The following is a 14,549-nucleotide window of genomic DNA, read 5'->3' on the forward strand; positions in this document are numbered from 1 at the left end:
GTGGATACTCCGTGGTGGGGTTTGATCTGTGAATCATCATTTTTGCAGCACAGATAATGAACAACGGGAAAATTCCTGCCCCAGAGTAGTGCTCCATAACCTTCGAATCCTGCATCATCGTCATCATTGTCATCGTCATCATCATCATCATCACTCTGTGTTAAATATGCACAGCTACTACCTCTGAGGAGTGCTGTGTAATTTATGAATTTGTTTTAATTGCTTTTCACAGCTTCATCAGAGGACAGGGTTGAACATGTGGCTTTAAGCCCAGATACAGAGCCAGCTTCAGGAAAAATGGTGACATAAGCAGTATTTTATTGCAGTGACTCTTCTGCTTGCTGGGACCCTCCCTCCTCAGTATCCCCCACCTGTACACTTTCTTACTAATTTCTTAATGTCAACATTTTTCTGATTTAAAAAATAATTTTTAGTGTTTCTGTTTGAAATTAGTTTTACACAAGGTTAACAACTATGATGTGTCTTAATTCCCTTTTAGTCTGTAAATTTCTCTGCTCTCTGTTCTTTCTAATTTTTTTTGATGAAAAAAGTAGGTCATATATCCAAGAATTGTCACAGGTTGGGTTTTGCTCATTGCATCTTGATGGTGGTTTTTCAGCATAGTCCCCTGTCTCTTAATTTTTCTATAATTAGTAGTTAAATCTAAAGGATTGTTAAGTAACTTACATTTCATAATTTTGGAAAGATAAACCTGTTTGAAAATGTTGTTTCTCAAATTTTTATTTACTAAAGACATGAAATGCTAACTATAATTATTTTCAGTGCTTTTTGTTGCTGTTTAACACATTTCATTCTCTTTCATAGTCTCAGCCTTTGTGTCCTTCCCCCTTAGATTTCTTACCCCTTCCTATGTCCTCTATTCCCATTTCCGTGTCTCTGAGCCTTCTTCCTATTCACCTCCACATTTCTTTCCAGCACTATGCACAGAGGGAAGAGAAGCAGATTAGAAATAACAGGATACAAAGGATTGAGTGGGGATGGTGAGTCAGGGAAATGGACACATTTTTTTCTGTGTCAGAAGGCAGTAATGTCCACTAGTTGGTTCTTTGGTTTCAAAATCATACATTGTGTATAATTAACTTTGAATGTGGGTGACCTAGATATCCTAAGATAACAATTTAAGATCATTATTATGCTGTATTTCCTTTTAGTCTGTTAGCAATATGAGTGTATGTGTTATAAATTTTTGAGAACATGCTATGTAGCTTATTGGCTTTTGCATATTGCATTTGGCAGAATGCTATCTAAATTTCTTCAATAAATTATTTTTAGCAACAACTTAGTACTTATCATATAGCTACATTTTAAAGGTCACTTGCTTATAGTTAGAGAATTTTAGGTTGTCTCAAAGTTTTCATCCTTAATCATGTAACAAGTTATACTTTGTTCAAAACTTGGGCCTCCACTGATGACAATTTTCTTAGGTTAATTTCTATAGAAGTCATATTCCTAGGTTAAAGGTCATGAATCGTTTTTAAGGCTCTTAATGCACACCGCTTTCATTTTTTTGTTCCCCCAGTTGTACATATAAGCTCTTGATTCATTATAATATTAATATCATTTTAAAAAGTTGTCAATATAATGGAGCAAAAATGGAAACATATTAATGATTTCATAAAAATTTATTATTACTAGAAAGATAATCAAATTTTTTCCTGTAATTTTGTTATGTTCTGGGCTAATCTCCCATTGAGAGAATAGCATTTCCCTTACTAATTCATAAAATAATTTAAGTATTAAGCATATTAACAAGTGAACTTATTAGGTTCTAGTATTTTCTTACTTTATCATTTATCTGAGGTTTTCTATATTTTTATAAATGAAAGTTCATATCCTATAAAATTAATTTCATTTGTCATTTTTTCCATTGTCGTTATGCTTATAAATACTCATCAGAAGATAAATTAAATGTTTACTTACACTTATTTTATGGCTTACTTTATGTGTTGAAAGCACTTAACATAAAATTTACCATTTTAGTGGTAGTTTTTAAGTGTGCGTGTAGCTCAGTAGTTTACCTATGTGTGCATTGTTGTGCAGTAGGTCTCGAGAGCATTTTTATCTTACAAAACTGAAACTCTATATTCATTTAACAGCAAATTCCCTTTTCCCTTTCCCCAGCCTCTGGCAACCACCATTCTACTCTGAGAGTTCAATACTTAAGATACCTCATACAATTAGAATCATTTAATATTTGACATTTTGTTACTGACTTATTTCACTAAGGATAATTTCCACAAGATTCATCAATGTTGCATTTGATACTTTGTTAAGACTTAATAATACTCTTTGTATGCATCATATTTTATTTATACATTCATTTGTTGATTGGGACTTGTTTTGCTTCCACCTCTTGGCTGTTGTGAATAGTGAGTACTGTTACGCAATAGTGAGTACAGTGTGCAAATACCTCCTCCAGATCTCGTTTTCTGTTCTTTTGATGGTAGCTTGTTTCAGTGTAGGCTTCTTTCAGTTTAAGTTACCGGAGGTACTTTTTGTTCTTGGAGTTGGATGTTACTTTCCTTCCTTAGAATTGGGAAACTTTTTAGCCATTATTTCTTCACATAATCTCTCAGTCCCCTTTTCTCCTTCTTTTTCTGGGACTTCTATAATGTGTAATCTAGTCTACTTTGTGATGTTCCAGAAGTTTCTTAGGATTTTTTCACTTGTTTTTCATTCTTTCTCTTTTCGTTCCTCTCATGTGGTCATTTCAAAGGACCTGTCTTCGCATTAGCAGAGTCTTTCTTCTGTTTGATTATGTTCATTATTAAATTCCTCTGACATTTTTCAATTCAGTTCTTCAGTTCCAGAATTTCTGTTTGAATATTTTTGTAGTTTTTGTATCTTTGTTGATATTCTCATTTTGTTCATGAATGATTTTTCTGTTTTTATTTATTCATAGTGTCTTGTAGCCCATTATAGCACATTAAGCTTCTTTAAGACTTTTTTCTTTTTTTTTTTTTTTTGGTTAGGTCACTCAGACATTTCCATTTCTTTAGGGTCAATTTCTGGAAATTTATTTTGTTCTTTTGAATGGGACTTTCACTTTGGTTCTTCATGTGCCTTATTATTTTTCTAATATTTGTACATTTGAAAAAAATTACTATTTCTTCTAGTCCTTATAGGCTGGCTTTGTAGAGGCGAGAGCCTTTATCAGCCAGCATAGCTAGAAATTCTAGGGGGCCTATCAAACCTTTTCTGGGGCTGCATCTTCTCTAGACATGTGCCTGTAATTTCTCAATTAATAGGGTCTGCCAGTTTCTTATTCAGAAGCTTATAATCTTTTGCTTTTTCTGGTGCTTGTCTGCAGTACTGCATGTTCTTTAGCACTTCCAAGCTCTATTTTGTTCTGTTGAGGCCCCCACCCATCAAACTATTCTGGTTCCTCAGAACGCTTGAGTCAGGTGAGACAAAAACCAGTCTCATGGGCTATCTCCAAAACATGAGAAATTAGATGTTCATTCCACTCTTTTCTTTCCCTCCCCAAAGAAAAGCCAGGAGTTGTGATTTTCCTCCCATTTGCATCAAGCTGTGCTGTCCTGTGAGAAGGGCTATCTATCACAGTTGAGATGAAAGGCTTTTCTTATTCATTTCAACGTGGCTTGTCTTGGCTTTGAGCTGGCCTGGGGCACTGCAACTTGACTGGCTTCTGGAATTCTCATATAGGCTTTGGGACTGTTTACTTTTGTTAAGTTTTGTTTCTGTGGGGTTACGAGGTCTAGTGCTGCTTATTCCACCATTTTGCTGACATCACTCTATGGCTTACTTTTAAAATATTTATTATTTTTTTAGTATTTAATATTTTTATTCCATCTCACATGGTCTAGATAACTACTTTCTCCAATGCTTATGATTTTTCCCTATTAGTTGATAGTATTGCCTTTAACACATATTAATACATATTAGCTTCTTATATAAGAAATATTTAAAGGAACTCTATATTGTTCCACTGATATTTCTGTTGATTATTTTCAAGTACCAAACTATTTCTGTTATTGTAGTTTTACAGTACACATTTATGTAATAGGACACAACCGTCCTCATATTATTTATTAAAAAATATTATTTTTATTCCTATCTCTTTTTCTTTTAGTTGAAGGCCTCTCTGATACCCTCAAAAAGGGAAAAATGATTTTTTTGAGACTTTATTTATTTATTTTTAGAGAGAGGGGAAAGGAGGGAGAAAGAGAGGGACAGAAACATTGATGTGAGAGAGAAACATCAATGGATTTCCTCTTGCACACGCCTCCACTGGGGCCAAATCTGCAGCCCAGGCGTGTGTCCGACTGGGAGTCACTTGGTACACTGACACCCAACCAAATGAGCCACACTGGTCATGGGAGGGCCTTTGTTTTAGTTTTGGACATTACACCTAGGAAATAATTACAAGGAATGTGAGGCTTGCTTATATGGATTTTAGGAAATATATATATAGTCCTCTTAATACAAGTTCCATCTACATCTATTTAAGCCTATTCCTAAACTCATTTTTTTTATAAATTAGACATTTTCCCTTGCAGTTTTAACAACCAGTCTTTGATTTTTATAGAGGAAAATTTTGCATATTTTAATTTATAATTGGACAAACTTACCCAACTATTCTTTCTCCAAGTATTTTTCAGTTGATATGTTTTTATTTCTTACATTAAATCAGATTTTAATCAAATAACAACTTATTTTTCTTTTTCATAATTTTGCACCTCATTTCTATCTTCCACATTACTAAATTGGCCAAAAGTTCTTGAAAAGTGGGGGCAATGTTGTATTTGGCTTAAAATTATGAGCTTTGTCATCAGGCAAAGGTAGTCTGAAAACCTGGCATCACTACTCACTGTGAAAGGGGGAGCTCAGTGGAAAACTAACTTCCCTAAGGTTCACTTTTCTCACCTGTAAAATGGGAGTAACAGCAGCTCTTCATGCAGTTTTATATAAGGAATAAGTAGCTACCTATGTGGACCATGTAATACAATAAATATTAATAATGCTAAATAAAAAGTAATGAGATGCATCCCTGTATTATTACTTATTCTAATGAGAATAAATATTATGTTTCACCATCAACTATTATATCGAATCTAGACTTAATTATAACATTCTTCGATCTATAGTTTGTTTATCAATAGAATGCCTTATGGTTATCTGAACATCAAAGCTGAGAGAAAACACACAATTTCCGGCTTCCTCCATGTGAAAAGGAAATTTAGCATTTCTTAGTCTCCACTTTCCTCTCTGTTCTTTTGTTCTAGTATTAGAGACACAGTTTATTATTATGAATATACCTTCTCTTAAACGATGGTTTTATATTTATAAATATATTTTTGATTGATATTGGCATTTAAATAAAACCTGAAAATGAAGACAATAGATCTTGCATTCCCTGTAATATTGTGGCTTGGCATGGAATTACTCAAATGAGAGATTTTTCAAAGCACTGAGAAAATGAGCCAGCTAAGTGTTAACCAAGCCTTCTAGGAAGACATGACTTTAAAGTTCAAAAAACCAAAGTTAGCTCCTTTTATTTTTATAGTCGGGATTCTATTACTGTATATCATTGTGAAATAAATAATTGATAGAAGTCATGTTTTTTCTTAAATTGTCTTCCCTTCCTCTGCTAACAAAATAGAATCCACTTCATTTTTCAAGGTCACCCAGGAAAGGTACAGTGATATTTATAGAAGGTAGACTGAATCCTAGCATTTAAGATAGACTTTCTTCTTGATGAGAATATACAGTAGAATATTACTAAAGAGATTTTTTCTATTTCTTTTATGAACATTTTAGAAATTTTGATGAGTAAGTTATAGGAAATGGCTTTAGAAAGATTTCAGTGATTTCTGCCTATTTTAATCAGTGTGAAATCAGAACCTATATTTGAATTATGTTCCAGGGATATTTGAGAGTTATCTACTACCTTTATGTTAACCTGGGGTGGACATTTTCATTTTCATTTGGAATTCATTTTTTGCAAGAGTGCTTTTTTATATCGTATACAAATAATCCATTTAAAAATGGATCATGTTAATTCAATACAGTGCCCTTTCGATATGAAAAGAACTTAGGTATTTATCTTTATTGACTTGTGAATTTCCTGTAAGATTATTTGGGCAGGCTTAACATTGGATTTTAATACAAAACACATATAATGACTAATGAGATAAGAGATAAAACATTTGGCATGAGGTTTAGAGAATCTTAAAGCAGATTTCAATTATTGCTTTAGTATATTGTGAACAATTTCATGGAGATGAAAAAGAATAATATATAGACAGTGTGTACTGTTGGTATATAGTACTTTTAGATTGTGAGTATGATGTCAATTCATTGTAATAGCAACCTACTGAGTTGTATCTTATTTCTTTTTTTAAATTTTTAAAATTGATTTTAGAGAGGAAGGGAGAGAGAAAGATTTGTTGTTCCACTTATTTGTGTATTCACTAGTTGATTCTTGCATGCGCCCTGACTGGGAATCAAACCCACAATCTTGGTGTATTGGGATGGTGCTCTAACCAACTGAGCTACCTGGTCAGGAAGTATTTTATTTCTTAAGGAGTTGGTTCAGTTTTCTGAAATTGTCTTCTTTATAATATATATGCAGGCACAAGGACACTTTACTTTTTCAAAGGATAATTTTACAGAAAGCTAATTAGACAGGAAAAGGGATGCAACATTGGAAGCAATAAAAACCTATCTTCAGCTCAATCTGCCCTCTTCCTGAAAACCTATGCAACTGTTTAACACACTGACTTATATAATGCTCTCCACAGCACAGATACTCTGGAAGCATTGAGTACCTGAAGTCCTGCCTTCCTTCCTCCCTCCCTTCCTCCCTTCCTTCTTTTTTCTTTATTTTTAATTGAATTTATTGGGGGTGATATTGGTTAATAATGTTAAATAGGTTTCAGGTGTACAATTTTATAATAAACCATCAGTTTGTTACATTGTGTACTCACCACTCCAAGTCAAGTCTCCTTCCATCACCATTTATCCCCCCTTTACCCTTCTTTCCCTCTGGTAATCACCATACTGTTGTCTGTGTCTATGGGTTTTTTGTTTGTTTGTTTGTTTGTCTGTTGCTTAATCACTTCACTTTTTCACTCAGTCCTTTGCCAACCCTCCTCCCCTCTCACAGCTGTCAGTTTGTTCTCTGTATCTATGAGTCCATTTTATTTTGTTTGCTAGTTTATTTTGTTTATTAGATTACACATGTAAATAAAATCATATCTCTCCAGGTTCATCCATGCTGTCACAAAAGTAAGATTTCCTTCTTTTGTACAGCCATGTTTTTCATGTGTAAATGTACCACAGATTTCTTATCCACTCATCTACTGAGGGCTACTTGGGCAAATTTAAAAAAAAATTTTATTAAGAAAAGTTAGGTGAAAATATTTACTGTAACATATATATAGTTGAGAGGAATTTTAACATGGGGATAGATCAAAGCAATTAGAGTGGCTGAGGTCTTAGGATTATAAAAGAAACTTACAGGCAAGAAGGGGCTGGAAAGAAGTAGTCAAGGTCATGTAAGGCAAGGACCTACATCCAAGATTACTCTATCCAGCAAAGCTATCATTTAGAATGGAAGGGCAGGTAAAGTGCTTCCCAGAGAAGATCAAGTTAAAGGAGTTCATCATTACCAAGCCCTTATTATGTGAAATGTTAAAGGGACTTATCTAAGAAATAGAAGATCAAAAGCTATGAACAGTAAAATGACAACAGACTCATAACTATCAACAACTGAAACTAAAAAACAAAAACAAAAACAAAAACTAAGCAAATAACTAGAACAGGAACAGAACCAGAGAAATGAAGATCACATGGAGGGTTTTCAGTGGGGAGGGGGAAGGGAAGAATGGAGGGAGGAGGTACAGGGAAGAGGAAGCATAATTGGTACCCATAAAATAGACTGGGAGAGGTTAAGAATAGTATAGGAAACAGAGAAGCCAAAGAACTTGTATGTACAACCCATGGACAAGAACTAAGGGGGTGGGGGGTGGGGGTGGAATGCTGGAGGGTGGGGTGTGCAGGGTGGAGAGGGGATAAAAGGGTGAAAAAAATTGGGAAAACTGTAATAGCATAATCAATAAAATATACTTAAAGAATTTTAAAAGAAATTCCTTATAGCCTCTACCTAACTTATATGTTAATAGTTATAAATACAAAATTATGAGTAATACCAATATTTAATATTATTTTCCCACTTTCCAATTTCCTCACTTGAAGAAATCGAGTCAAGTTTGTCTATGTTCTTCATTCACTTCTTCAGTAAGGCTTATTTAGCATATTTTGCCCCAGGCACTGGCTGAGTGGTGGAGGTACAGGAGTTGTTATGGCACACTCCCATGCTTCCAAATGGGTTCTAGCTAACAAAGAGAATAGGCATGTAAGCAAGTTATTTCAGTGCAAATTACTTCACTTTGAAAATCACTTCATTGCCTTGCAATTGTAAATAAAAAGGCAGAAGTTGTTAGTATTTACTGCCATAGATAATAAATATTTTGAACATGAGTGTGTGTTGGAGGAGGTCTTCAAGAAAACATGACCACCACTTGACCCTCAAGCTGGACTTGGGCTATTGGAGGCTCCACACCCTCCTCCCCTGTCCTTGGAATAAAAATTCTGCCCACTGTTCCCACAGTGGAAGCCCTTTGCAATGTCAAAGCCTCGAGAAAACAATCTGTTGTTCAGACAGTAATATGTTACTGACCCAGTTAAAGCCTCTATGTAAACTTTTAAGATTCCTATGGGCAGGTGCAGAAATTTATTCCCTTTGTGGCTGCCCAAGACAATCCTCCTATGCAAGTTTCCTTGCTTGTTAAACCTGCCACTTACCAATATGGAGTAGCTTGCCTCTTTCTTTGGTCTCCCCTTGACCTCTGCGTATCAAGGCCGGTTTCAGATTTCACCCTGGAAGCTCCAGAGGTTTCGAACCAGCAGTGTGTAGGAAGAATAGAGAAATGGAGGATTGCATCTTAAAAGCTTATTGGAGGATTAAACAATGAGACTAAACAGAACTGATTGGAGAAGCGGGCAGGAAACAAAAAGAAATGCCTAATTTATGAGATAATCATACATCTTAGTTCGCCCGAGGTAGTCCAGGTTTTCTTGTTTCATTGATGTCACTTTTGGTTCGCATCCCCTTCCACTCACAAAAGTGTTCACACTGCCTGGGTACTCCTAAAGGGCCCTAAGTCCTCTGTTACAGCTCTTATCACACACTGGTGATTATTTTTCTCACCAAAGGGACTGTACATACTTGCGAGAAAGGCAGTGCCTAATTCATTTGAAATCAAAAATAGTATGTGATTTTACATATTATATAGCACTGGCTGTAACAAGGAAACCCCCAAATTTAGTGACTTATGATGATAAAAAATTACTTGGGGCTCATGCAGCCCAAATTGCTTTGGATCGTGACTCTCCGCTGAACAGTTATTTAGGGATGATCACTTCATTCATCTTTTTTCCTACCATCTTTCATATATGGCAAGGGGCTACAGAGGGGGAAAGAAATGAGGGGTACTCACAGGTTTCGTTGGCCAGGGGTAAAAACATCACACTTTTCTGTGGCTTATAATCCACTGCATATAATGTAACATCATTGATATGCCTACAGCTACCTGAAAGTGAGCCTGGAAATGTGGTCTAGCTGTGCACCTAGAAAGAAATATTCTCTCCCACAAGGCCAATGAATATACAGTTTAAGACAATTCCTCTATAGAAAATTTCATATGTATATACATATATGAAATGAATATCAACAAATGTGAGATTATCATCAACTACAGCAATTTAACAGCAGTTATGTGTATATCCCTGCACTAAAGTCCTTGTTAAGTGGTTTGCTAAGTACTGTGGGAGAATAAAAAAGAGAATAAAGAGGTTAATTAAATACCTTACATAAACACTGAAGTAAACACAAAGAAAAAAAATAATGACGATAATAACATATTTAATGCTCATTCATTGTAACTTTTAATTATTGTGAAATTTCTTTAGGTATATCTTTTATTATTTTTCAAATTATTTATTTATTTATTTGTATTTTTTTCATTACCATTTATCCCCCTTATACCCTCTCCCACCTCCACCCCCACCCCGCGGTCACTACACTGTTGTCCATGTCCATGAGTCCTTTTTCTTTTGCTCGATCCCTCCACATCTTAACCCCCCGTCCAGAGCTGTCAGCCTCCTCTCCGCGAGTCTGTCTGTATTTTCCTTGTTAGTTCAGTTTGTTCACTAGATCCCACGTATGAGTAAGATCATATGGTGTTTGTCTTTCTCTGACCGGATTATTTCACTCAGCATAATGTTCTCCAGGTCCATCCATGATGTCACAAAGGGCAAAATTTTCTTCCTTTTTATGGCCAAGTAGTATTCTATTGTGTAAATGTACCATAGTTGCTTTATCCAGTTATCTATTGATGGATAATTACATTAAAGTTATTTTTCTGTCAACTTTTCCATTAAGTTGGTTAACTATCAAAGAATTTGATTTTATTACAAGTTAACAGGTTTGCATTAAACTCATTCAAAATCTTTTTGTCTTTGATATTGTCTATCTTGAAACTGAATTAGAGATATTTCTGAGTCCCATCAAACAACTTGAATGTTGTTCCATTTTATTAATATTGTTTTTATTTTACTTTTTAATCTAAAAATAATGTACTTTAACAGAGAATATAGAAAATGTAATAAACAAAAATATGAAAATTACCATCAAATTTTTTTCTCTTTTTTTCTTTTTGTTCAATTACAGTTGTCCCCATTTCCCCCGGTTACTCTCTCCTGTCTACTCCCAAAAATTTTACTAACACCTAGAGAAAGTCATGTTAGAGATTTGGAAAATATCATTCCAAAATTTGTCTATGAATATAATGTTAGTGTTTTGTTTTGTTTCAGTTTAGAAAAATGAGATCATTTGCAATTTGCTTTTCCCACTCAACATTACATCATGAACATAATCACATATTTTTCTGCATTATTTTAACAACCTCATAGTATTTCATAATGTGATACATTAAAATTCTTTAAGCCAGTCCCTCAATACAACAATTGTATTGCATCCAGTTATTCATTATTTCAAATAAGCTGCACTGAACATCTCTGTGGCTGGATCTTTGCCAGACAATATTACTGGACTGGGCCTAAAATGTCAAAACCACTGGTTCCCAAACCTTAGTGTGCACAAGGGTCATCCTGAGGACATATTCAGACTCCCAAGCCCTGGTACTAGAGATTGGGATTCAGCAGATCTGGAAGGGGGCCCGGGACTCAGAATTTTAGCAAGCACCCTCTGTGCTTCTCATGCAGGGGGTTTGAGCATCACATTTTGAGAAATAATGGCTTAGAGATGTTAGCAATGCTATCTTTTTCCTCAACTCCTTGCAAAAATGCCACTTCCGGCAATAACATGAGATGCATATTACCTTAATAGTCAGTTCTACATTTCTTTCCAAAGTAAGGCAGTTTAAACATCCTGCCTTGTATCTGATAGAGTTATTCTTCTATTTTTGAAATATATTTGATACATATTGATCTGGAATTTTTTAAAAGCCACCTGTTGTACTGTTTTTGAAGAGAAATGTTAGGATACAGACATCTACTGCTTCATCATTTTTATACTCAAGATAAAAATACTACAGTTTATTTTTAATAGGGGTTGTTCTCTCAGAAAACATTACTTCTTGAGGTGGTTTTATCTAAAAGAGAAAGTCACAAACATTGTCTTTTATTAGATAGCCTGGGTTACATAAAACATTTTTCCCGGTACAGTGTTATCGCTAGAGCGAGTAACTAAGTACTTGTAGAAAAATGTTGACTTCGCTCACCTACATTCAGTCCTTAGCTCTGCTAGACTCATCCTCTGTTCTTCTTTCTCATGTTCGTCCTTAAGAAGGTATCTACACCCTTTAGTCATTAACTTCTCTGGAGAAATATGTGAAGTAAACTGTGACCTGATAGTAATCCAAGAGTGTGGGTTCAGTTTGCTGTTCTGTCCTTAAATGAATGCCCAGAAGCCCACACACAGAGGCTCACTTTCTCAATCTAACAGCTAAGCTAAGAATGTTACATGTGTTGTTTTCTCTTTATTTTCTATGTTTGTCAGGTCACTAAACATTAACTTTGCCATTGGCTATTGTGAAAATCAGAGTATTTCAGAACCGCCAACTGGTCTTAATCTTCACTTTGTAAAATCTCTTGGTTTTATGTCTAAGGAAATTAAAGCCCAGAAAGGTTAAGTGACTTAACACCACATGAGTAATTAGTGGCAGAGTCAGGCCTCAAACCTCTAGCTCCTGACTCAATTGACAAGGATTATAATTAATTTAATTAATTTGCAATGTCTATGTCTTGATCTCAGTTCTGCTATTTTTGAAAATAAAAATCTGAGGTTTAGTAAGTCATGATCAATTAGTGTGTATTCTTTTCTTTTCTAGTAATCCGTACCCTGCCAGGAACCATGCTTGTTAGAGGTAGTATAACATAGTGCTTATGAGCTCCAGCTCTAACTAAGAGAGATTTTAGTTTGGATCTCAACTTGTTGGACATCAACAATCCTAGTTTGCTTGGGACTGGGTGTTTTCCCAGACACAGGACTTGCAGCGCTAACATCAGAAAGTCCCAGGGAAGCTGTAATGGTCAGTCCCCTCGCTAACCATGTGGCTGTGTGACCAAGGCATGTTATTTTATAGGTCTCTGTTTCTTTACATGTAAAATGGGAAAAGTAATAGGACCTAACTCAGGATTTCAGTAAAATTTCAGTGAGATGGCATATGTAAAGCACAGCACCATTTCATAAGGATTTAATAAATTTATCCATTATTATTACTTAAATTTTTTTCCAATTTCATTGAGATATAATTGACATATGACAGTGTAATTTAAGGTGTATCAGCATAATGATTTGACTTATAGATGCCATGAAATGATTACCACCATAAGTTTAGTTAACATTCATCATCGTATACAGGTACCAAACAAAAAAAGAAAAAGAAAAAGAATAAATACGTTCTCCTTATGATGAGAAGTCTTAAGATTCACTTTCTTAACAACTTTTATATATGCCATATAGCAATGTTAATTACAGTTATCATGTTGTATGTCATATCCCTAATACTTATTTGTCCTATAATTGGAAGTTTGACCACCTTCATCCAATTTCCCCTTCTGCCATCCCCATTTCTGATAACCACAAACCCGATCTCTTTTTCATGTTTTTTATTTTCTAGATTTAATGTATAAGTGAGATCATGCAGTGCTTGTCTTCTCTGGCTGACTCATTTCACTCAGCATGAGGCCCTCACGTCTATCCCTAGTGTCGCAACGGCAGGATTTCCTCTCCTTTAAGCTGTTGTTCTTGTTATTAATGTTGCTTTACAAAGCCAGCAGGTTCCTCAAAACACAGATGCTCAGAATCTAGATCTTTGTATTTAGGATTTGAAATAAATAAACTTTGTTTTTAGCTTTGAGCTCTTTTTTACCTTCTGGGTGCCCACCTTTGTCCTATTTATCCATACAATTAGATAATAAAATCCAAGGCTAACTAGAGCCCACCACTGCATGTCCTTTCACATTTTTAAAGATATACATCAGTAAAAAGCACACTTTCCAACTGTAAAGTAGTATGGATACAGTTTGATAGTTAATGGACTATCAAAGACAGCACAGTGCTACAAAAAGGTAAAGGGAATTAGCCTGCATTCCAATAATAATACCTAGTATTTCGTTCAGGGAAAACTCTGCCAAATATTGGTGCTTCAAGTACTTCATTTTTCTGCTCCAGCCAATGAACCTGAGAAATAAATATTTTATCCTCAGTGTTCAGATGTGGCACCAACCTCTGTGAGCCTAAGTTACTTGCCCAAATATAATAGTATAAGAAAGAGTGCAACAAGATTCTAAACTAAGTCTAGATTCTGCAAAGGCTGCACTTTGGGAAAGCTACTTTGCCTTCCTGAACTAGTTTCTTCACCTGTAAAACTCAAAAGAAAGGGAAATTGTCATGTATGATTGCTTATCACACTGCGTGTCGGTGATGAGCTATGCACATTACATGCAAGGTCTCACTTCAGGCTTGTGGGTAAACATTGTCCCCAAACAGAAAACTTAGGGAAACTAAGAAACACTCTAAGCATACAACTAACGAAGTGGTAATGCAAGGATTCCCAAACCCAGCATCTTGTCTGAGAACATTTGGTGACTATATCACTGAGTATGTGGATATAATAAACATTGCTAGAGCGACTTTCTAATTGCTTAGAAATAATTATTGTTCATGTGGCAGTATATATATTTTCAACTACAATAAAAATTCCTACTTTATTCTAGACTTGCTTTTCCTTGTCATGTGGATAATATGGATCAAATGTGCACAATTTAGCTGTGATTTAAATATTATTCTACTGGGTCCTCAGATAATCTTTTCATGTCATTTTTAAAAATTTCCTTCACAATGTCTTATAGTAAATATTTGCAAAGAATATTCAAGTAACATGTGACCTATGAAAATATGTGTTACCAATATGGTC

At 34.9% G+C, this 14,549-nt stretch overlaps 1 protein-coding gene across 5 annotated transcripts in view; it reads left to right on the plus strand.

The window, feature by feature from the left end:
• PDE4D (phosphodiesterase 4D) overlaps window positions 1-14,549 on the plus strand; it is a 1,245,374-nt gene that overhangs the window by 369,978 nt on the left and 860,847 nt on the right. The window lies entirely within an intron of this gene.

Source organism: Desmodus rotundus, chromosome 1, assembly GCF_022682495.2.
Source record: "Desmodus rotundus isolate HL8 chromosome 1, HLdesRot8A.1, whole genome shotgun sequence".
Lineage (NCBI taxonomy): Eukaryota > Metazoa > Chordata > Mammalia > Chiroptera > Phyllostomidae > Desmodus > Desmodus rotundus.